Here is a 24,189-nt window from a genome sequence, read left to right as displayed (position 1 = left end):
GATTACAATTACACTACTGTAAGCTTCTTGGGGACAGATTTTATTTCTCCCTTGAGCTTCAAACTTGACAGTCATGCCAGCACCTCCACACTTGGGTTAAGCTAGGCTCAGCTTCTTAAACCATGGATCACATCCTTACCATGAACACAGAGTTGGGGGAGGGGGGTTGTCATAGTGAAAGCTGTCTGAATCTGCAAACAGAACCAAAAGGTGAATTCAAGATCAAATGCATAACGAATTCAAAGTGTGGTTGCATTCCCCTGTGTTACACAGTAGAAGAGTGTTGCAGTATCATGCATGAACCACCCTTGGCCACTCAAGGGGTCTGGAAACTTGCATTAAAGAAGCAGGAACCCCAGATGTGCTCACTGATGACCCCAGTTCAACAGCTGTCCAGACCAAGGCTATAGGCAATGCTGTGTATCATCCCTGTGTAGCTCCCGGAACACAAGACAAAGCTCAGCAGTTAGCACTATGGATTCCTCTCGCAGAGGACCAGAGTTAGGTTCCCAGCACCCACATCGGGCAGTTTACAACCTCCCGTAACTTCAGCTCCAGGGGAATTTGAGGCCTCTTGCCTCCTCTGGCACCTGTGCACACACTTGAAAAACCAATAAATACATCTTTGTGGGGGCATCTAATGTTAGTGAAGAATCAGACAATGGTTGCACCTTAGAATCGAGGATCACCTGGGATTTGGTCCTCTAGACATGCATGGGGAACCATCTTGATTAGGTTAATTAGGGTGAGAAAGCTCATCCCTTGGGGCGTGGCACCATTCCCTGGCTGGTACCTTGGACTGAGTAACTGGAGAAGAGTGCAGAGACAGCTTCTGTTGTTCATCTCTGTTCCTGCTTGTGGATGTGCTATGATCTGCTGTCCCAAGCTCCCACTGCCTTGACTGCGCTGCCCTGTGGGTCACAACACAACCTTTCTTCCCTGGGTTGCTTTTGTTAAAGTATTTATCACAGGAAAAGAAACTAAATCAAACAAGCTCTTGTTTAAAAAAAAATTAAGTCTCTACACTTTCAGAAATCCAGATGGTCAATGCAGATGAGAAGTAACATCTGTAGACCGTAAAATACAGGTTTTAAATGCATTTTTTTAAAAAAAGAAGCTAAACTGGTTTACCCCCCCCCCCATTTTATTGGCCTCCCAACTTCCAGCATCACCCGTGAGTTTCCGATCACATCTCTTGCATCACAGGAATTTACGCTGAGACAAGTTATCCTAAGGCCTAAGGAGGGAGGGGGGAGCTGAGGAGGAAGGGAAATCACCCTAAGGCAAACCCTTGAGCTGGAGAAGTCAGTGCAAAGCTGCTAATGGCTTGCCATGTTAAATAGCTCTACTCACCAAATTGCTCAGGGCCCCACGCTGAGCTACCCTTTGCACAGGGCTGGCTGTTTAATTGCACCAAAATTGGTCCAAGGGCACATGAAGCCTGGGGCATTCCACTGCTGGGCCCCCTAGCACACCTTGAAGCAGCCCAGCACGTGGAGAATTAGGTCCTTCTGAAAAGCTTCCTCCATATTTGTGGAGGACAAAAAAGACCGTTTGGGAAGCTAGACCCAAAGGAGACACACCGAGAAAAGCAAGCCCAGTGCTCCGTCAGGGATCTGAGGACCTAGCAAGGAACACCTTCTTAGAGACCCTTAGTAGGGGGCAATGGTGATTCTTGTTCAAAATACCACAAGCCCCTGTGATCTCCAGGATCCCTAGGAAAGCAAATGACAGAGCCCACCAAAGAGCCTGACGGCATCGACTACTTGTCATGGAGAGCTTCCAGACACAGAAAGGAAGCAGATACATGGGCAAGGCCACCTCAGCGCCTGGCACCCAACAGTAATTGCTTTGCTCTGCTTTCTCTTCCTCCCTCCCTTCCTTCCTCCCTCCCTTCCTTCCTTCCTTCCTTCCTTCCTTCCTTCCTTCCTTCCCTTCCTTCCTTCCTTCCCTTTCTTCCTTCTTTCCTTCCCTTCCTTCCCTTCCTTCCTTTTTGTTGTTGTTGTTGGTGGTTTTTTTTTTTTTTTTTTTTTTGAGACAGGGTTTCTCTAGCTTTGGAGCCTGTCCTGGAACTCTGTAGACCAGGCTGTCCTCGAACTCATAGAAATCCACCTGCCTCTGCCTCCCGAGTGCTGGGATTAAAGGTGTGTGCCACCACCACCCGGCCTAACATCTGTTTCTAATACCACAGGAAACCATTTATCTCAGTAGTCTTAAGGATGACCTAGATAAGACACCTGAGACCCAGTCAACTATCAGAGACAGAAACTGGTGTGTGTGTTGGGAGGGGGCAGGGTGTAGTGTGTTAGTCATCTCTGTGTCACTGTGACAAAATACCCTCTCTTTCTACCATACGGGTCCTGGGGATCAAACTCAGATTGTCAGGCGAGGTAGCAAGTGCCTTTACTTGCTGAGCCGTCTCATCAGCCCTTAGCAGGGTAGATTTTGCGCCCGTGGAGAGGCAGAGCATCCTTGTGGAAGCTTGAGGCGAGGGGAGAGGCCGGGCTCCCAATCTCCCCTTCAAGGATATGTCCCCAGTGCCCTCCTTCCTCCAACTAGACCTGAGCTCCTTCTTCTACTGCCTCCCAACAGCTCCACCCGTCAGAAGCCAGCACACCAGCTTTGGGGGCAACTAAGATCCAAACAGAAGATGCAGTTGAGTTGGCAGACTGCTCATCTAGAGTGCACAGAATCCGGGTTGCAATCCCTACTCCTTATAACCCAGGAATGATGGTGTGCACCTGTAATCTCAGCAGAGTTCAAGTCACCCTTAGCAACACAATGAGTTCAAGGCCAGCCTAGGCTATATGAAAGGTTTTTTAATTCTTTAAAATAGGGTAGGGGCGGATGGACCCAAACCCTAACAGGAAGATTCTGTCTTAAAGTCATCTTCCACTTAGATAGAACCAGGCAAGGCTTGAGGTTGACTTTCTGAGTCTGAAAACACACACACACACACACACACACACACACACAGGCTTTGTGTCAGACAGTGACCCTTCCTACTTCCAGTTCTGCCCAGAGATGTTCTTAAAGGTAAGATTTTTTTTCCTCCAGAAAAAAAATAATAATTCAGTTAGACAGACACACTGAGATTCCCAGCTTCAGTCTCCTGGTTGCCCAGGACCTGGCCTCACCAGAAGTCCAGGTGAGCTGTCAAAGATCTTGGGGACCTGAATTCCTCAAGGGGGAGGCAGGGTCTGCCCACGGTTCTCTCGTCTTTGACATCTCAAAGCAGTTGCCTTGCGTGAGTCTACTAGGGGGACCTTGGTGAAGCAGGAGGTCTACTCTAATGAGAGAAACATGTTGAAAAGGGGACCCGAGGGCTGGAGAGATGGCTCAGTGGTTAAGAGCACTGGCTGCTCTTCCAGAGGACCTGGGTTCAATTCCCAGAACCCACATGGCAGCCCACAACTGTCTGAAACTCACAGTTCTAGGGGATCTGATACCTTCACACCAATGCACATAAAATAAGGTTAAATAAATTATTTTAAAAAAAAAGAAAGAAAAGGGGACCCTCTTGTTACCCAAAATTATCGAGACCCCAGGCAGGGGCAAGAAAGATAAACCACATTTAGAATCTCACCTGCTGCACACTGAGAGTCATAGAATTGGTTTGTCATGGCCACAGCCCCCCCACCAGCTCATGAAAGGGCTGGGGAACAAGAAGGAAGCTCACTAGACTTTAGAATACTAGAATACCCATGAGAGCTCTCCCTGTCCCTTCGAGGGCTCTCCAAGGGAACCACAGCACAACTTAAAAATGCCTGAAAAGGGGCAACACTGACATTCCTTCCCTGGAACTGAACTGCAGAATCCACTGGAGTTGAGGGGGGACGAAATTCTCCAGAGAGCATTTGGACAGCCTAGAAGCATGATTCAAGGTATTCAATCCCCCTCGACTTCTGAGGCCCAGCGGAGAGTGCTTGGTACATACATAGGGAGACATGGTACTAGATCCCTAGTGCCTCAGCTAGAAGGTAGCACAGGCCAAGTGGCTTAAACGCATTGACTCACGGTCCTGAGTCATAGGCATTATTGGCAGAACCGTGCTCCCTCTGGAACCCAAAGTGAGAGCCATTCCACACCTCTGCCCAGCTTCTCCTGGTTTAACAGACACCCCCAGAGTTCCTTTATCTGCAGAACTACGCTCCAATGCCTATCCCATCACTACACAGCTATTTTGTCTGACTGTCCATGCCTCTTATCTTCTTATTGTAAGACTGCCACTCATATAAACTAGACATATAGGCTGTTTGGTCACATTCTGGAGAGAAATATATGAGGGTGGCATAAAGTTATCCCATAATAGATCCTCCTTGTTTCTGGATGAGGGATTCCTAAAATGCAAGGCTTTCTGGCCTTGAAGGGGTAGGAACAGCCTCATTCCAGTTGTCTGGGGTGGGTGTGGGGCCAGAGCATCCTGTGTTTGTACATGAAGGAATGAGTGATTAGCAGGAGGATAGAGCTAAGGGCTTTGAGACAGCCGAGTAGGATACTCCTACTAGAAGAGGTGTTTTAGTCTGTTTTGTATTGTTATTATAAACACCCAAGGCTAGGTGACAAACCTAAAGAGGGTTTCTCATGATTCTGGTCATTGAATGATCCAGATAGCATGATCCCAGTACCTTAGGTAGAGCCCTCTGGCTACATCACAAGATGTCAGAGAAACTGGGAGGGATCCAGCTATACACAGAAGGGGCTAAGGCATGGGATGGCATTGATTTTTAATAGCACAGTCTTGAAGATTCAAAGCATTCATGAGGTCGGAGCAAACCAGCCCAACTACCTTCTACTGAACTCTACCTCAAAGATGTCATCAGCTCAGTACTATGACACTAGGGACACCTTATCTAAACCATAGCAGGGAGCCAAGGAGAGGCCGAGTCCTTTCCCCAAGAAGTCTGGGAACCTTTTCCACACAGAGGCTGGTCAGGCAAGGAACAATTTTCCTCTTCATCTCTTTCCTGCCCTCCAGCTCCTTCTTCTTTTTTAAAAATTGGTTTTTCAAGACGGGGTTTCTCTGTAGATTTGGAGGCTGTCCTGGAACTCTCTCAGTAGACCTGGCTGGCCTCAACCTCAGAGATCTGCCTGCCTCTGCCTGCCAAGTTCTGGGATCAAAGGCGTGTGCCACCAACACCCAGCTGCAATTGGAAGGAGAATTCTAGAGCATAAGACTCTGCCCTAATGCCTCCTCAAGGAGCAAATTTTCTGCTGTGCTTTGGATCTGCCTCCCCACAAACAGTCATGTGTAAAGGCTTGGACCCCAGGGTGGTACTTCTTGGGAGATGCTGAGACTTTCAGGAGGTAGGGTCTGGTGGGAAGTCTTTAGGTATGTACTCTCAGGGGGATTACAGGACTCCAGCCCCATGGTTGGCTCCCTTTGGCTCCTTGGCTGATGCTGTGTGTAGTTTTACTCTGTCATGTGTGACTATCCTGATAATTGCATCATCGGGGGCCCAAAGTTGTGGGACCAGTTGACAGCTGACCCAAATAAACCTCTTCTCTTTATAAACTGGGTACCTCAGGCATTTTGTCAGAGTGGTAGAAGGAAAGCTGGCTATTTCCCTGGGAGTCCCCCACTGACAAAGAGGACGCTGGCGGACACATTCCCAACACTGCCTTTGCCTAGCACCGTTGGAACAAGATCCCATCCTGAATGAAACAGCTATTACCCACGAAAAAGAGCAAACAGCTATCTGGCCAGCCCAGGGCCAGCTGTGAGGACTAATGTAGGGTTCTGTTTGACAGACAGCTCTAATGAGCTACTGGCCAACATTTTTGTCAACCGTTTAGACACCGAGATCAAAGGGAGGTCACAAACTTGATGCCTGACACAAAGCTGAAAGGAACACAGAACACATTCCAGAAATGGGCTCAAATGGTTTCAGCTAATTAGCATAAATAAGATTAAATTTAATCGGGATTAGGCAAAGCCCGGTAGTTAGGTCCAAAAACACCAATTGTAAAGTACAAGATTGCCATACCGAGACTTGGAAGCGAGTCATAGACCAAGGACCTGAGCATCAGAGGGTGATCATAACTTAATGTGGCCCCGATTAGCCCTGTGCCCCCCTCCCAGTCACCCCTCCCCCATGGACTCAGAGTCTTAAAGACCTTGTTTCTTCATTGTCTCACTCTGAGATCTGTTTCTCTTCCCTGCTTCAATTTAGTCCCCCTGAGCCACAATTTAGCTTCCTTTTCTTTGTGAGTGTGTGTGTGTGTGTGTGTGTGAGAGAGAGAGAGAGACAGACAGACAGACAGACAGACAGACAGACAGAGACAGAGACAGAGAAAGAGAAAGAGAGAGAGACAGACAGAGAGAGAGAGACTCACTATGTAGTCTGGAGCTTACTGTGTAGACCAGCCTCTGTGAGTGAGTGTGTATGTGTGTGTGTCTGTATGTCTGTATGTTTGTGCCTGTCTATCGGTGTGTGTCTCTCTGTGTGTCTGCATCTCTGTCTGGCTGTGCCTGGCTGTGCAAGTCTGTATCTATGTCTGTATGTTTCTATGTCTGCTGTATGTGTCTGTCTGTTTCTGTGTTTCTATGTGTGTGTCTGTCTGTATTTGTGTCTGTGTGTCTATGTCTGTGTCTATGTCTGTATGTGTCTGTGTGTGTCTGCCTGTCTGTATGCCTGTATGTATCTGTCTCTGAGTGTGTGTCTGTCTCTGAATGTGTGTCTGTCTGTCTGTCTGAATGTATGTCTGAGTCCCTGTCTGAATGTGCGTGTGTCTGTGTGTGTCTGTTTCTGTGTGAATGTGTGTGTGTAGGCATGGATGTGTCAGGTACACTGTGGAGGTCACATGACAGTTTTCAGAAGCTCCCCCTCCACTTTTTTGAGACACGGTCCCCCTGTTTATGTAGCTCTCCATATTCCAAGCCAGATGACGTCTAATCTTCCCATCTTTTAAGAGTACAGGGATTATAGACACAAACTGCTCATTCTGGCCTTTCATGGGTTTGAGGGATTGATCTCAGGTTGTCAGGCCTTCATCACAAATGCTAGCCCATCCTAGGCCCTTTTCTCATATCTCAGCTTTTTGACTAATTTTACTTGCAGTTCCTACATCTCTTAAAAGCCAATGCATTCTAGGAAATTTGCAAGAATGGAGGCTACTGGAAACAAGACTATGGGAACCAGGGGAGTGTCTTCAAATGAAAGAAAAACAGATGACCCTGTGTTACCTCAGCAAATAATGCTAGAGCCAGAGGGGCGTGCTGGCTCATTCTATGTCAATTTACACAAGCTAGAGCCATCTGAGAGGAGGGAACCTCAATTGAGAAGATGCCTCCAGAAGATCTGGCTGTAAGGTATTTTCTTAATTAGTGATTGATGGGGGAGGGCCCAGTCCATTGTGGGTGGGGTCACCCTTGGGCAGGTGGTCCTGGGTCCTATAAGAAGGCAGACTGATCAAGTCAGGAGGAACAAGTCAGTAAGCAGCACCCTCCATGGCCTCTGCATCAGCTCCTGCCTCCAGGTTCCTGTCCTGCCTGAGTTCCTATCCTGACTTCTTTTGGTGATAAACCCGTGATGATGAAGTACAAGCCAAATAAACCCTATTCCTTCCTAAATTGCTTTGGTCATGGTATAGGTCAGTTAACTATCGACTTGACACAGACTAGAGTCATTTGAAAAGAGGAAATTTCAATTGAGAGAATATTTCCATCAGATTGGCCTGTAGGCAAGACTGTGGAGGCCTTTCCTTGATTCATGATTGATGTGGGAGGGTCCAGCTCAATGTGGGAGGTAACAACTCTAGGCAGGTGGTCCTGGGCTATATAAAGAAGCAAGCTGTGGGATCAAAGCGATGGTTCAACAGTTAAGAACACCGGCTCTTCTTTCATAGTTTGATTCCCAGCACCCATGTGGTGCCTCACAACCATCTGTAACTCCAGTTCTAGGGGATCTGACACCTTCTTCTGGCCTCTGTGAGTACTAGACTGTGTGTGGTGCACAGACACTTATGCAGGCAAAACACTATATACAAATAGTTTTCAAATGAAAGCAGCAAGCTGAGCAAGCCAGTCATTCTCTCGAGGTCTCTGTTTCCGTTGCTACCCTGAGTTCCCTCACTGAAGGATGAGACCTGGGAGTTGTAAGATGAAATACACTCTTTCATCTCCCAAGTTGTTTTTGGTGTATGTTTTATCACAGCAACAGGAAGCCAAAGGAAGACAAGAGAAAGGCAAGATGTGGCTGTCTGTTCAACAGAAAGCACTGTCTCAGCTACTCTATGAGGACATGCTGCACACAAGGTACTACACAGGTGTTTCGGGCCATCTAGGTGGGACTGGCCAGCAAACCGCATGCACCCAGTCTAGCATTAGTGTGGAGGGGTCCCTGAACTCCTGGCGTGCACAAAACTAGATTGCTGCAGTCAGTAGTAGAGAGACTAAGCTATCCTAGGGAAAGTTCTGGTTCTGTACGATCATATCTAAGCCAGGTGAGCTCTCTTGGAAAGGCACGAACACTAATTCTTTGGAAGGCAGGAGAAGTGACTGCCCATGAGTTGTCCTTCCAAAGGGAACAGGATGACCTCCTGAAACATCTGCAATACTTCTCAACCTGTCTGCTTTGCTTCTGGCCCATTAAGCTGGCCCAGCCTTATGCACAGGCTGCACCTGCAGGAGATAAAGACTAGCCGAAAACAGCGATGGTGTTGACAGCAATTCCCTAGAATCTTCATCTTCTGACTTGGCTCCAGTTCCTTCCTCCTGGCTTCTGGCTCTGTCGTCACCTCAGTTACTTGAACCTTGGCTTCGCTAATCCAACAGGCCAGGGAGGTTTCGAAACCTCAGGAAGGCCAGCCTCACCTAGAAGACTTCCCAAGCCCCTAATGCTGGTCCCTAGTGCAAGAGTTTTTAATTAAGTTGTTGACCTGGAATTCAAATTCAATTTGGAATGCTGTAATCTTTGCATGTGTGCATGTTCATGTGTACTTGTACACAGGTGTAGGGGGCACACAAGCCTACAAGTCTGTTTGTGTGGAGGCCAGAGGTCAATGTCACATCTTCTTAAATCATTCTCTATTTTCATTTTAAATCTTTTATTGTAATTATATATTATGTATGTATATTTAATTACACACACACTCACACTCACACACACACACCCGGAGCTAGAGTTACAGGCAGTGGCAAGCAACTGACATGGGTTCTGGGAACTGAATTTGGTCTGGCTGTCTGCAAGAGCAGCTTCTCTCCCCAGCACAGAGATTTCTGGGTGCACGGTGTTATATGTGACTTGTTTTCAAGACAGTGTTTCTCTTCGTAATCCTGGCTTGTCCTAGAATTCAGAGATCTGCCTACTTCTGCCTTTTAAGTGCTGGGATTAAAGGCTTGTGCCACCACACACAGCTGTTTTTTGTTTTTGTTTCTGTGCCTGCCTTTTTCACCTGGGTTCTCAAGATCAAACTCAGCTCCTCATGCTGGCACAAGTACTTTATTGGCTGAGCCATCATCCCAGACCCCAGAATGCTTATCTGGGTATTGCTACATCTGAGCCGGGCAGGCATATGGGAGGCAGAGGCAGGTGAAGCCCTGAGTTCGAGGCCAGTCTGGTCTACTGGTCTACCTCAAAAGTTCCAGGATAGCCAGGGCTACACAGATTCTGTCTCAATCAAACAAAACATATATATATATATATATATATACATATATATATATATATATATATATATGAATCGAGACAGACAGAGAGAGGTAGGAAAATCAGAATGCAGTCAATGGGTTACAAGGTCTACCAAAGTTACCAACTTCGCTTTAGGCTGATGATGCTGAGTGGGAGAGGAGGAGCATGGGAAACGGGCAGGGTGAGGGTAATAAATGCAGCTCTCTTGCCATCGCAATTTTTCCTTTTTCCTTAGTTCTTTGAGAATCTCATACAATGTATTTTGATTTCTTCACATTCCCTGAGTCACTTTTCCAAAGACACTTTCCTAAAAGCTGAGGGAGAGTCAGGAGACCTGGGCCTTGACCCAGCCCAGGTCTGTGACTAGAGAAGCTCGCCAGAGGCAGCACCTCTCACCCCATGCGACTCCGCTTGCCTAGAAGAAGAAAATAAAATGTCTCCTGGATACACAGAGAAAACCATCTAAGATGCTTAAAAAGAAAAAAAAGGTGGGGTACCATTGTGAAAGCCTTAAATAGTTAAGGATGGAGGAAGAAGCCCTGGCCTATGATGAAAAGGGAGGAAAGAGCCTCATTAGACACATTTTTGTCTACACATGTGTGTACCTCTGTGTAGACCGGGGGTCAGCATAGGCTATCTTCCTCAGGTGCTCGCCACACATTTACTTTGTGTGTTTGGGAGTGAGGTGTGACATGCCCTAATTGCATACAAACAGCATACATAGCACAGCTTCCCAAGAGTCAGTTGGCTCCTGCCAAGTGGTTCTGGGGCTCGAACTCAGGCTGTCAGGCTTGGCAGCAAGCACCTTTACCTGCCAGCTCTCTACCCTAGTTTTGAGACGGTTTCTCACTAAACCTGAAGACCACTGATTGGGCTGCACTGGCTGGATAGCAAACTTCCAAGGATCTGCCTGTCCCTGTAGCCAAGCCCCAAGCACTAGGGCCATTGCTGCCACGACCCCAGCATTTATATGCTGAGAATACAAACTCAGTTCCTGGTTTTGTGGCAAGCACTTTACCAACGGAGCCATATTCCGAGTCTCGATGTTTTTAATAATAACAGTAGCACTATTCAGACACAGTCACAGGAACATTCTAGTCAAATGAGTAAGTCGGTGCTGACTGCTGGGTGGATTTAAGTGGCCTTGGGAAAAATCTCTGGTAGGGGATTTTTAAATGTGCAAACCTTCCACTTTTAACTTAATTTCAAAGACAATTTGAAAGGGAAAAAGAGGATGTCTACGTTAGTGATATGGCACTCGTTTGCACCTGGGCAGACCAAGCCTCATCCCAGAACTGGGAGCGTTTGTGCACAGATGGAAGGCGCTGCGTGTGCAGCAGGAGCCACAAACTTAGGAGGGGATATGGCTGGGAACCAAGGTAACAAAGCATCATCTACCAAGGTCACACACAGAGACACAGTCCTGCGCCGTGACCCCAGCACCTTCCTTCCCCGAAGAGAGCTGAGATCATTCCATGGAAAGATGCTGCCTGGCCTCGGCGTCAAATCCTCTAATATGGCAATGGGCAAGTTTGCTGAACACCTGCTGCAAATATACACAGCCCATCTGGCACCATGGGGGAGAGTGAAGGGGAACCAACGGGCTCTGGTCCTGCCAACAAGCATGAACCTGGCGCTCCTGGCAAGACTAGATTGTCTATGCTGCAGCAGCAGCCTTGTGCTGTGTGAAGAGCAAAGTATGAGGCAGAGAGGAGGGAGGGAGGGAGAGAGAGAGAGAGGAGAGAGGGAGAGAGAGAGAGAGAGAGAGAGAGCTTCATCTGGGCCTCCAGAGAACACTTTCCTTTTCTCCTAAGAAATTCAAAACACCCTTCCTTTAGGCATGTCCCAGGCTGTTTATAGACATCTATATCCTACGGTCCCCTCCAAGAGGTTTGGAGGGAGATAGCTTAAAGTGTTCCCATTCTTTTTAGGTTTTCTCAGCTTCTTATCCCATCTGGCCATTTTTACCATCCTTCCTCTTCTCTCCACAGAAACAACAAACAAAACCAGACCTCGAGACCTGTGACCTAAAGACAAAGAGGTCAGTAATCTGTTTTCTGGATTCTCACACATTCCACTCAGTTCTTGGGCATGGAGGGCTCCTGTATGGCTGCACCAGGGCCTGGGTAAGGAGGAGACTCAGCTTAGGCAGAAGCACAAGACAGGTCCAATGAACGGGGGCATCCAACCCCATCCTCCAGGGGCTCATGGATAGGGATTATACAGATGAGCAGGTGGCCCCTACCAATAGGATCTGCTACCAATCATTGGCACAGTGATGGCAACCTGGATGCTCTGGAAGAATCTCCATTCATGTTGACTGATGGGGAAGTCCTGTGTATTTGTCAATAAAGCACTGTTGGCCAATAGGGAGGTGAGATAGGAAGGATTAGGAGTCGAGGAGGACTCTGGGTAGGAGAAACACAGGGAGTCATCATGTAGCTGCCATAGGGGTAAGAAGTCCAGACCCTTTCTCCAGTAAGAGAAATACTTAGATTAACAATTATGGACGGCTGGGCGGTGGTGGCACACGCCTTTAATCCCAGCACTCAGGAGGCAGAGGCAGGCGGATCTCTGTGAGTTCGAGGTCAGCCTGGTCTACCGAGCAAGTTCCAGGACAGCCTCCAAAACAATACAGAGAAACCCTGTCTTGAAAAAAACCAAAAAAAAAAAAAAATGAAGTAAATACTTAAGTCAGAGCTAGCCAGTAAGAAACAAGCAAGGCCAACAGCTTCATAATTAATACAGCGTCTTGTGTGTTATTTGGGGACTATAACGTGGCAGAGCCCAGGTGACTGGTGGGGGAAAACCAAAGCAGCTGGCAAGGAAAAGGCTTCTCTCAACAGTTGACTCCATAGCGCAATCAAATGTCCTCAAGATTATTATGCTTTTGTGTTCAGCTCTTTTCAAAAGTTCCCCCTCCCATTTGGAATGGGTTCAAAAATGTTTATCCAGCCAAGTCTCCCAGCAGGTTGGGAATCGGCATTAGGTAGAAACCTACTGGAAGGTAGGCGGTATGGTTCCTCATGACTGCCACACTTTTCTGCAGTGTCTGCTGTCCCTTCATTCCATGTAACCCTCCCCTCTGTCACTCTCTAATGTAACACTGCCCATGAGACTCTGGTGTGTGCACGCCACACTCAGTGACTGAGGAGGACTTAGGGCAACAGATGAAAGTCTTATAAGGAATTAGGGAGCCTAGCAATGTGTAAAGAAGCTGCATACAGGCTGTGGCCTACTCTCCTTATGGGAATAATGCTGGTTGTCAATGTGGCCACACCAGGAAGCACTTAGAACATTAGTTAGTACACTTCTGGGTAGCTACAGAGAATGAATGAAAGAGGAAACGCCAGGCTGGAGAGATGGCTCAGCAGTTAAGAGGACTGACTGCTCTTCCAGAGGACCTGGGTTCAACTTCCAGCACCCACATGGCAGCTCACAACTGTCTGTAACTCCAGTTTCAGGGGATCTGACACCTTCACACCAATGCGTATAAAATAAAAAAAAGAAGAAAGAAGGAAGAAGAAAGAAAGAAGGAGGGAGGAGGAAGAAGGAGGAAGAAGAAGAAAGATGATGAAGAAGAAACACCTATCCACACTGTGAAAGAAACTCTCCCATAGGGTGGGGGCTAGACAAAATCAAAAGAAGACAAGGAGAAAAGCCCTCGAATGAAGGCATCTTATATTGTCTGCTCCCTGGCCACTATGACTTTGGCTGTTCCACTCCACCATCCCATCTCCACCACAAGGGACTGAAATGTCTGAGATTCTGAGCCCAAATGGACCTTTCTCTTCAAGTAGCTTGTGCAATGTATTTGTATAGCCACACAAGGTCTACATGACAGTCACCCTAAGTCCCCTGTCTCTGAAGGAGATGAGGAAAAATGCAGTGCTCATGGTTACCAGGAGGGAAGACGTTATCAGAGAGGGCCACGATGGATTGCCTGCCAAAGGCTGCATACAGTTCTGGAGGAGAGGTCATGAGTCAGAAAGAAACAACTTGATGGACAGCCCAAGGCCATTGGATATTGGCTAGAAGTCTGAAGATGAAAGCTGGGTGTGGTGTTATTTGCCTTTATTCCTAGCACTTGGTAGGCAGAGACAGGCAGATCTCTGTGAACTTGAGGCCAGCCTTTTCTACATAATGAGTTTCAGGACAGCCAGGACTATATGGAGACACCCTGTCTCAAAACAACGAAAAGGAGGCTGAAGACGAACTCCATGCAGTGATTTTTCAGCTCTATCCCCCTCAAACTGCGGGTGGCTAATATCACCCGGAAGTACTTGGCCACTGTGTAGGGCCAGGCTAGCCATTGTTTATGGACCCTGGGTCTCAGGAGTCACAGCCTCTAAAGACTACAGATGACATGTCAGCCAGGCCAGTTCTGCCAGATGTGGGTCTTGGCTCTACCCAGCAGGAGTCACTTGCCACTTTCCCCAGACTTTTCAGAGTTGGTGGTGGGCTCACTTTAGTGACAGCTGTCACCTTTTGACCTGCCTCTGACACCTCTAGGGGGACTTGACTGGGCCCCCCCATTCTCCCAGCTGGCTGCCTTATTCTTACCCTTTGCCTTTTGCCGTCACACTTCCATGAACATATATATCCATGGTCATGGTTCTCACCTTTTACAAACTCTGAGACACACTTCCCCTCACCCCCATGTAGATGCCCTACAGGGAGATGTGTAGGGTGAGCCAAGACAGAAAGCAAGTTTGAAAGGTTTCATTTCTCTTTTTAATCTCTGCCTTCAGAAAGTGGGCAAACATTACCTTCCCCGGGCCCCCCCCCTCTACCCCCCCATCCCTCCCGAACAAAACAAAATGCATGGCCATGTTTGAAGAGCATCCACACTGAAGGCTGTCTCACCCACAAATTCTTCCTCTGATTTCCCCTATGACCTGAAATTTCAGTTAGAAATTAACTCCTTAATTTTTTTCTTGCCGAAATATAAACAGCAATTGTGTGTCACGGAGAATGAGCCTCATTTTGATAGGGAGAGAGAGAAAATCTGAAGTTCCCAGGAAGAGGAAATTAAGAGCCATTACGAGGAGCCCTCAAAAGAGAAGCCACCATCTCTGTAGGAAAGACTCCACCCAGAGGAGCCCAAGCTAAGCCTTCTCTTAGAGTTGTGCAAATGCCAAGTTCATTGGAGACAGGTCTCCAACAGCAAAGCTGGGCAGTAGGGGTAGGGCATATTGGATTAGTTCACACAGCGAGAACAAAGGTCAACTTGTAAGGGAGCTATGCACCAATTATACAAGGCCAGCAGGACCTAGCTCCTAACGCTGTGGTTAGAAGTCAAAATCTGTGTTATAGCTGGGCGCACGCCTTTAATCCCAGCACTCGGGAGGCAGAGACAGGCGGATCTCTCTGAGTTCTAGGACAGCCTGGTCTATAAGAGCTAGTTCCAGGACAGCCTCCAAAGCCACAGAGAAACCCTGTCTTGAAACTCCTCCCCCCCACACACACAAAAAAAGATATACATAGGAATTTTAAAGAGAGAAAGAGAAAGACAGACAGACTGACAAGAAGTGGCCACAGAGAAGCAAAAGAATGCCTAGGGAGCCAGGCGTTGGTGGCGCACGCCTTTAATCCCAGCACTCGGGAGGCAGAGGCAGACGGATCTCTGTGAGTTCGAGACCAGCCTGGACTACCAAGCGAGTTCCAGGACAGCCTCCAAAGCCACAGAGAAACCCTGTCTCGAAAAACCAAAAAAAAAAAAAAAAAAAAAAAAAAAAAAGAATGCCTAGGGAGAGCCAGACTGGAAGCAAAGGCTGGTTGGACAAGCAAGGCTCTGTGCCTGGAAAGCAGGTCATGTGACACTCAAGTGTGGAAATATGAATGAAAGTAAACTCTCATGTGGCCAGCATTGCACTCAAAAACCTGTTAAGCAGAAGCTGGAGGCCCCAGGTTCAATTCCCTGCACCTACTTGGTAGCTCGTAACTATTTGTAACTCCAGTTCCAGGGAACTGACGCTCTTCTGGTAAAATATCCGTATGCATAAAAAATAAAAATATTTTTGATTCTTTCAGCTACCCACAAAGTACAGGAGCCATCACTGGCTTTGACTGAATCATATAAAGCTCTAGGGTGTTATTATGTGTGATATCCACTCCAAAACACACATGGCATGGAGAGGTGCTCGTCGGGAACCAACAAACAAGGATCAGGGCTACCCTGAAGGAATGGAAGTGTCACCCACCGTTTTTCCCCCTCCAAGAGCTGCCATCTCGGGCAAAAGGGCCATCAGAAAGCCCTTCACCACTTAAACCAGTGGGTCTCTCTCAGCTGCACAAGGGGATCCCCACTATGATGTGAAGCCCACAGGGCCCCTTGTTCTACACAAGAGCCAAGTGAATCTCTACAGTTCAGCCTGGACGGCTACAGTGTTAAAAACCCCATGGTGCCCACTGCAACAAACTGGACTCGGTCCTCCCCTGCTTAATTTGCAATCCTGGGAGATAAAAGGGCAAAGCCATCCTTTGGTTTTGGATTCCTAGTGAATCTCAGAGGTCCAAACAAAGACATTTCCTACCCTCAGCTAATGACCCCTCTGGGTCTTCTAGATGGTTACACGGTGCCTCCTGATTGCTGGGTACAGTTGCTGGGATGGGGAAGAAGCCTTCCAGACAGTGGTTCCAGACAGCTTGGCTCTGGAGACACAAACAAACGGAAAATACTCACTCTGCCTCCCGGCCTGTTCAGCACTGAGGAGATGGTGGGGTGGGGATCAGGGGAGAATTTCAAACGAGGGCAACATTTACTAGGCTTTTCTAACCATGCTAGGATAGTTATTACTGCAAATAGCCATCCTGGCTGCTACAAGTGTGTAATTTCAGCCTCTGAAGGAACATGCTCTCAGAGTCCCTACTATCTCATTTTGTTGATGCAAATAGGAAAATCCAGGCATGGTCTTGCTCCCTACCCCCACGTGGCTGGTGGCCTAGAGAGCTTCAAAAGCAAGCTCCAGACTTCACAGCAAGGAGTCTTCACCTCAGTCACGTTCTTGTCCCTTTTCTCAACTTGTCATTTGTATCCTACTCCTGAAAATGGATCTCCAGACAGTTTCCCTTTTCAATAACAAAATACTTGCAATATTCCACTGTTTTGAATGAAAAGTTTCAGACTTTGGCTCACAGTTTTGGAAGCTCCAAGCTGCAGCAGGTTGGCCCTCCTGCTTTGGGCCTTTGACAAGTCAGTGTAGTATGGTGGAGAGCGAGTGTGGGGCTCATTTCCATGGCTGTAGCATGGAAAAGGAGAGGAGGAGCTGGGATCCCATTATCCTTGTGTGGTGATGTTAATAGGAATGGTTCACATGGGCTCCTATATTTAAATAGTTGGTTCCCAACTGGTGGAACTATTTGGAAAGGATTAGGAACTGTGGCCTTATTGGAGGAGGTGTGTCACTGGGGACAGGCTTTTAAGTTTTCAAAAACCACACCCTTCCCAGTGAGCGTGGTGGCTCATACCTGCCATGCCAGCACTTAAGAGGCAGATGGGGGTGCATCAGGAGCTCAAAGCCAGCCTCAACTAAGTATTAAGTTTGAGACCAGTCTGGAGTATATGAGACCCTGTCTCAAACAAACAAAACAACCAAGAGCAGATGCATACAGCCAATAAACTAAGAACTTCCACTAGGTCCTACCACTAAAAGTTTCCACTGTCGCCCAGTGGTACCAGGTCAAAACTACAGAAGAGACTAAGTCAGTTTATCCAGGAGTTTATTTGGATGGACTTCTAGCTCAGCAACAAGAACAGAACTGTCGTGTGTGCCCTGGGTGCAGGCCTAAGGTAGCAGACACCTTTCCCTGAGACACTCTATCTGCCCTAACACCCTGGACATCTGTAGGACATCCCCCATTAGGTCCCTAGATAAGAAGAGTTATATACCAATATGTGTGTATATAAGAAGCACACACCAGTATGAAGGCATATATAATATGTATACACAGTGTGCATGTGTGGTAGAAAGTACACACCAGCATGCATGTATGCAAATAAATTTGAGTAAGAGCACTCATCAATACATACAAACCAGTATGGCCTTTCAAACCCAATCAGAGTTCACCAAGTTCAGGAAGGAGGAGACAGGACATGCTGAACCACCACCCCATCCCCAGGAGACCCCACTTGTCTCTGACCTTTTGTTGCTATAACACATTATGGGCACAGCTTTGAGTGAAGGTGGGGCCCAGCCACAAAGCTATCTTGGCAGACATTTCTGCCAAGGGCAGGTCAGCCCTAGGCAGTGTCAAGTTCAGCATTTGCTGTGCTATTGGTCACCCACATACACATCCAACAGGTGACTGAGACAGCAGCTTCTAACCCAAGGGATTCACATCCCTGTCTTTTTCCATTCCCCAGACCTCTAATATCTCAGGAGGGGACTAAAACTCTTGAGACAAAAGCAATTTGATTCATTGTCATTTAAAAAGAAATTAATGCAAACCTAGAGTACTTTGTGAGGGCCAAGAGGAAGGAAAGATGTCACAAAATTGACAAATTTTATATAATGTATTCATTATGAACACCCACTGCCTGCCAAGTATGGTGCAATGTGTGCAGCAATTACACCCAGGATAAGACAGGACTGTGCTTCTCCGGGGTCTTGGTGTCATTTAAGAGAAAGATGATTGTAATAGTGTGTGTTAACAGTGGTGACAGAGACAACAAGGCAGGTCACATGGGGCACTAATATTTCCTAAAGATGTCAAGAAAAGGTTTGAGAAGGATATCCAGAATTCAAGTCTAAGAACAGTAAGTAAGGTGGTGTCTTGGCCATTTCCTGTTGCCATAGCAGAATCCCTGAGACAAACCTAAAAGCAGGAGTATACTAAGGTCCAGGCTAATCTGGTTGCATAGTAAGTTCCAGGTCAACCTGGGCTATGTAGTAAGACCCCATGTTTAAGAAACAAAAACAAAAAACAAACACCATGACTTTTGAAGCAGACAAATCAGTCAAGCCATAACAGAATAGACATTACTGCAAAATACTTAGTAAGGAGGGGACACCTTCAAGAATCAGTTTCCTAAGCCTGAGCCTTTAACTTGTGTGCTCTACCTGGACCAACAGAGGCCCCTTTCCTGACATCATCTATTGAGATGTCTTCTTTGTCCTACTCAGGGTCTGTGTGCATATGTCTGATAAACACAAATCTAGGCATGTGGCTTTGGAAGTCGCATACGTCACCCTCTGTGTTGCTAAAAATAACTTACCCATCTGCTGCCTGCCAACTCACCTGCCCAGACAGACATCAGCCAGGGAGACCTTGCCAGCAAACACAACTCGGCAGAGGTGGACTCTGGTGGCTCAACAGATTGACTGGTTCCCAGGCGTGGTGGGAGCAGGCACCTTGCCACCCAGAGCACTGCTCAGACACATGTTCAAGATGGGCAGAGATGGCCTGACCAAGCCACTCTTCCCACCCCCAGACTGTGGCTCAGCTGTTGTGTGTTACTGTTGTCCCTGTTTAAGGAGAAAACAGGCTCACACACCAGCCCAGTAAGAGGGTGTGATGTCAAACACCACACTAAATTGACAAGAAGTCCTAGGCACATCCGCCTACGTGTATGCATACATGCCGTCCATCCACCTTCATGGGGACTGATCACCCTCTTCTAACACTGGCTTCTAAGAGGCCATTTTCTTGAGCAGTAATTCCCTCCTTTCTCTCTGCTCCTCCAGTGGAGAGTTGACAAATTAAAAGGGGAAGAAGGAGGAAGGAGGAAAGAAGGAAGGAGGGAAGAGGATGAGGAGGGAGAATGAGGAGGGGGAAGAGGAGGCAAAGGGGAGGAGGAGGGGGAAGAGGAGGCAAAGGGGAGGAGGAGGAAGAGGAAGAGGAGGAGGAGGAAGAGGAGAAGGAGGAGGAGAAGAAGGAGAAGGAGAAGAAGAAGAACAAGAACAACAAGAAGAAGAAGGTGGCTTATGCATGGATGGTCTCAGAACAGGCAGCAATGTCTATATTGTCCTCATGAAGATGTTCTCACAGAACATAGGAGAAAGGAATATGTGACAAATGAAAATCTGTGAGAATGGGGGTTGGGGAGATGGCTCAGTGGTTAAGAGTGCTGGCTGCTCTTCCAGAGGACCGGGGTTTGATTCCCAGCACCCACACGATAGTTCACACTGTCTGTAAACTCCAGTTCTGGAGGACCTGATGCTGTCTTCTGGACTCCACAGGTACTACATGCATGGTGAAGACATACATGGAGGCATAACACCTTACACATATAAATAAATACATAAAGATCTGTTTGAAACCCTTCTAAATTATAAAAATGTAAAAATAAACTCCTGATGCCCATTTGACACATGGCACTCCAAGAGACCCAAGGACTTGGGGTCTTCCGATGAAGGAATTTGACATCCTGGGCTTCCAGCTTTGTTGCCTTCCTTTCATGTCTCTAATGCCCAAAGGCCCCGCTGCCTACACGTCTTCTCAGTGAGGCCTCAACCACGTGTGTCTACAGGGCACCTACATTCCTTCGTCCAGTTCTGGTCCAACCACCCACTGTCCTTCCACTGCAAGGCAGTTGGGAGTCCTTCAGGCTCTGGCACCTTCACAGGCCATGAACTTTTGCCCCATTAGTCAACCCCAAATGTTGTACATTTTTAGAAGCACCACTGTCAGGTCATCTCTGCCATCGTAACTCTCTGACTCCCAACTCTGCTTCTCTCTAGTCTTCTAACAAAACCCTAGTCAAGAACATTGGCCTTCAGTCTCTCCGCGTATGCACTAGTGAAGAGACCAGAGAGTCCTAGAATACACAGAGTGAAAGAGGACATGGGAAAGAGGGGTATCCCTCAGCACAAGGCTGGGAGAGAGGCTGTTTCTGAAGGAAACTCTTAAACGTTATCACTGGCTTGACCTTTGCCCTAAGCCTCGGTTCCCTTTTCTGTACACTGGACATTGTAACCCTAACTGGAACATTAATAAAGTGGGTGGGGTTTTACACAAAGTGTTTCACTTACAGGATCGTCAACTGTAATTATTCCTCTTGCTTTTGTGTTTGTTTTCCCATTGAGAGAAGAAATTAGGGTTTCAGGATTAAGTAACCTACCAAAAGCCACACAGTCAGTCAACAGAGGCAGCATTCAGACCCAAAGCCCTCACCTCTGCTTTCAGTTACCACACAGCACTGTCTCTCACTGACCTCATACATTCCAGGTCTCTCAGGCACCACATCCTCCCCTCAGAAAGCACAGCCGCATCCCCTCACACCACGAGTGAGGCACCTCCCATCTTAACCGCCACCCCGCCAAGCCCTTCCCCCATCCCCACTCTTGCTTTCCTAATGGACGGGTTGGTTACCAGCCTACTGTGGGAATTGCCAGGGGGGCTGCCCGAGCCCGAAAAGGGGGTGGCTACACAGTTTCTGAGAGCAACAGCCTTCTCTTTCCCTCCCTCCAGGTCCTGAGCTCTGTGAGACAGGAACCAAGTCCTCAGTTAAACATTTGCTTGTTAGTATGTGGGGTGAAGGGCTCTGTTCCCAGACAAGGTCCTAACAAAAGACCAAGGCGGTGCACACCCCATAATCCAGCAGAATCCCAGTTCACCCAGAGGGCTGTACCCCATGATCCAGCAGAATCCAGTTCACTGTATGGTGCTGCCCTCCTGAAGTACGTTCTCAACAGATATAGTCACTGAACTGTACCTTGAATCTCGGGTCCTGTTCAACTCCAGCTTTGAAAAGAGCAGTATACATACACAGACACATGCATATGCACACAGAGAAATAGCATACAGAGACACACACACAGAGACACACAGAGATACAGACACACATACACAAAGACACGCACAGGCAGGCAGACACACAGACAGGCAGGCAGACAGACACACACTCACACTCACACTCACACACACACACAGCAGAACCCCCAGAGGGAGCTAGAGTGAGGGACCGTATAAACCTCCCTGTCAACAGCTGTGTTAATTTTATGTACTTGGCTTTATCACAAGCGAGGGCCTTGACCGAAACCATCCTAAAGTAATCCACAGTAGATATGATCGTTTTTTAAACAACTGATATTGATTTTAATTGTGTCAACCATCAGGACATCGCTTCTACAGAGCCTCTTCATCACGGTATTTATACTTAAATCAGCTGCTTTTCAAGCCACTCGCTGACTAAGTTTCCTTTCAAACTCAGACATAAAAAAGAAACTCAAGAATTCTTTCTAAATCTGAAATACAGCTTTCTCATAGTAAGCATTACATTACTCAAAATTCGTAACATGTAAAAATATTAAACACTGACGTCTGCTCATAATTTCTTCCCTGGTGCCTGCCACTGCGACAGGGTGGGTCACATCTGAGGTTTCGTGCACATGTAAATATGAGCGTAATCAACATGAACGTGGTCATCTTGCTTTCTCCTTTAGCATTCAGAGAGCAACCAGCAGCCACACACACAGGTGTGGCCATAGTTCTTAATAACGGCTTAGTGTTCCATTTTAAATCCACCGTCGCCAATAGATTCGTAAACTGTTTCTTGTCTGATTACCTCCCAGCAGTGGAAAATCAGGTTAAAAGAATTGTCTATTTTACATATTGATGTTCATATTGAGGCCAACTTCTAGGAAGGAGACTGTTTGGGTCCCACATAAAGAAGTATCTCTCCCAGCATCAGAGGTGACAGGAACAAGGTCATAGCATACACTTTCCCCTGAGACCAGCACATTTCACACTTTGGGACTTAACACCAGCCAAAGCAATTTCTTGAATTACGACTTTCCCCCCCCCTCAAATTCCAGGGTCTTGCCCCTTTGATTTCTAATAACTACCTCATTTGTCCAATCTAAAAGCTTTTTTGGTTGTCTCCAAACTTTAGATGGTATTAGTGACATCTAAAAGTAAAGGGGGAAATGTACTACAGGACTGGAGAGACATTAGGTACTGGTAGCCATGTCAACATGAGAATCTGAGTTTCATCCCCAGGATCCACTAAGAAGAGCTAGGTGTGAAGTCACACGTTTGGAATTCTAGCGCTGGGGAAACAAAAACAGGCAACCCCCTGCAGCTCACTGCATACTCAATCTGGCCTAAACAATGACCAGACCAACCAAACACCATCTCAGAAACACAAGGTGGACAGCACCTGATGAATAATGCTGGAGGGTGACCTCTAGCTCCTACATGGGTAAATGCATGCATACCTTACACAACATTGGCACATACACACAATGTCTCAATTAGGGTTTCTGTTGCTGTGAAGAGACATCATGACCATGGCAACTTTTATAAAGAAAACATTTTATATATATTTTTTATGTGCATTGGTGTTTTGTCATGGGTGTTAGGTTCCCCTAGAACTAGAATTACAGACAGTTGTGAGCTGTCATGTAGGTGCTGGGAATTGAACTGGGGTCCTCTGGAAGAGCAGTCAGTGCTCTTAACTGCTGAGCCATCTCTCTAGTCCATAAAGAAAGCATTGAACTGGGGTGGCTTGCTTACAGTTGTGGAGGTTTAATCCATTATCATCATGGCGGGGAGCATGGTAGCATGCAGGCAGCTGTGATGCTGGAGAAGTAGCTGAGAGCCCTACATCTTGCAGGTAACAGGAAGTCGACTGAGATGCTGGGCAGTATCCTGAGCACAGGAAACCTCAAAGCCTACCCCCATAGTGACACACTTCCTCCAACAAGGCCATACCCACTCCAGCAAAGCCACACCTCCTCATAGTGCCACTCCCCATGAGATTATGGAGGCCAACGACATTCAAACTAAGACAGCCCAGGTAGGCATAAAATATATTTCAGTTCTAGTGTGAAAATGGTGAGCTCAGTGGCAGAACGTTTCCCTAGAATAAGCAAGACCCTATTTTCAGTCCCCATCACTGGAAACAGTAACAATGAAAATCCAGATTTGAGGATAGAACCAGTTATAGCAAATGAGTAACTCCCTAGGATCCTACAATCCACAGAGTCCTGTGCTTACCTCCTCTCTGAGAAAGCATACCTCCTCCCCAGAGTTCTACAATCCAGAGTCCTGAGCTTACCTCCTTTCCCACAAAGCACACCTTCAGACCTGGCCTTGGAGGGGTCTTTCTTCTCCATTCTTTTAGTTTTGAGGTAGAATCTCATTGCCTAAACCGGTCTTGAACCCTCAATCTTCCTGGCTCAGCTTCCCCAGTGTTGGGATTACAGATGTGTACCAACATGCACGCACACACACACAGAGAAAGCTTTTTTAGGGTGGGGACCCTCGTAGGTCTACACTCCAGTGGGTGTCTCCACACCCATAAGAAATGGGCAGTACAATTTGGACTCGGTGGGTAAAAGAATAAAAGACATTAGCTGGGCGTTGGTGGCACACATCTTTAAGCCCAGCACTCGGGAGGCAGAGGCAGGTGGATCTCTGTGAGTTCAAGGCCAGACTGGTCTACAGAGCGAGTTCCAGGATAGCCTTGCTGCTCTTGCAAAAGATCTAAGATTAAGCACTTACATCAGGTGGCTCACGACCACCTCTAACTCCAGCTCCAGGGAAACCAGTGTCCTCCTTCTGGCGCCATACAACAATCTCTCTCTCTCTCTCTCTCTCTCTCTCTCTCTCT

General features: G+C 47.3%; 1 long non-coding RNA gene across 1 annotated transcript; it reads left to right on the top strand.

Annotated features, from left to right (window-relative positions):
• Positions 1-7,880: 7,880 nt before the first annotated feature.
• On the top strand, positions 7,881-8,987 carry LOC110340285. Its single transcript, XR_002382066.1, has 3 exons — positions 7,881-7,930; positions 8,157-8,257; positions 8,596-8,987. It is a non-coding gene; the product is annotated as an uncharacterized LOC110340285 (long non-coding RNA).
• The last annotated feature ends 15,202 nt before the right edge of the window (positions 8,988-24,189 follow it).

This window comes from Mesocricetus auratus, unplaced genomic scaffold (assembly GCF_017639785.1).
Source record: "Mesocricetus auratus isolate SY011 unplaced genomic scaffold, BCM_Maur_2.0 Super-Scaffold_100026, whole genome shotgun sequence".
Taxonomy (NCBI): domain Eukaryota; kingdom Metazoa; phylum Chordata; class Mammalia; order Rodentia; family Cricetidae; genus Mesocricetus; species Mesocricetus auratus.
Note: the sequence above shows the minus strand (reverse complement) of the source record. Positions and strands in the feature narration are given on the sequence as shown.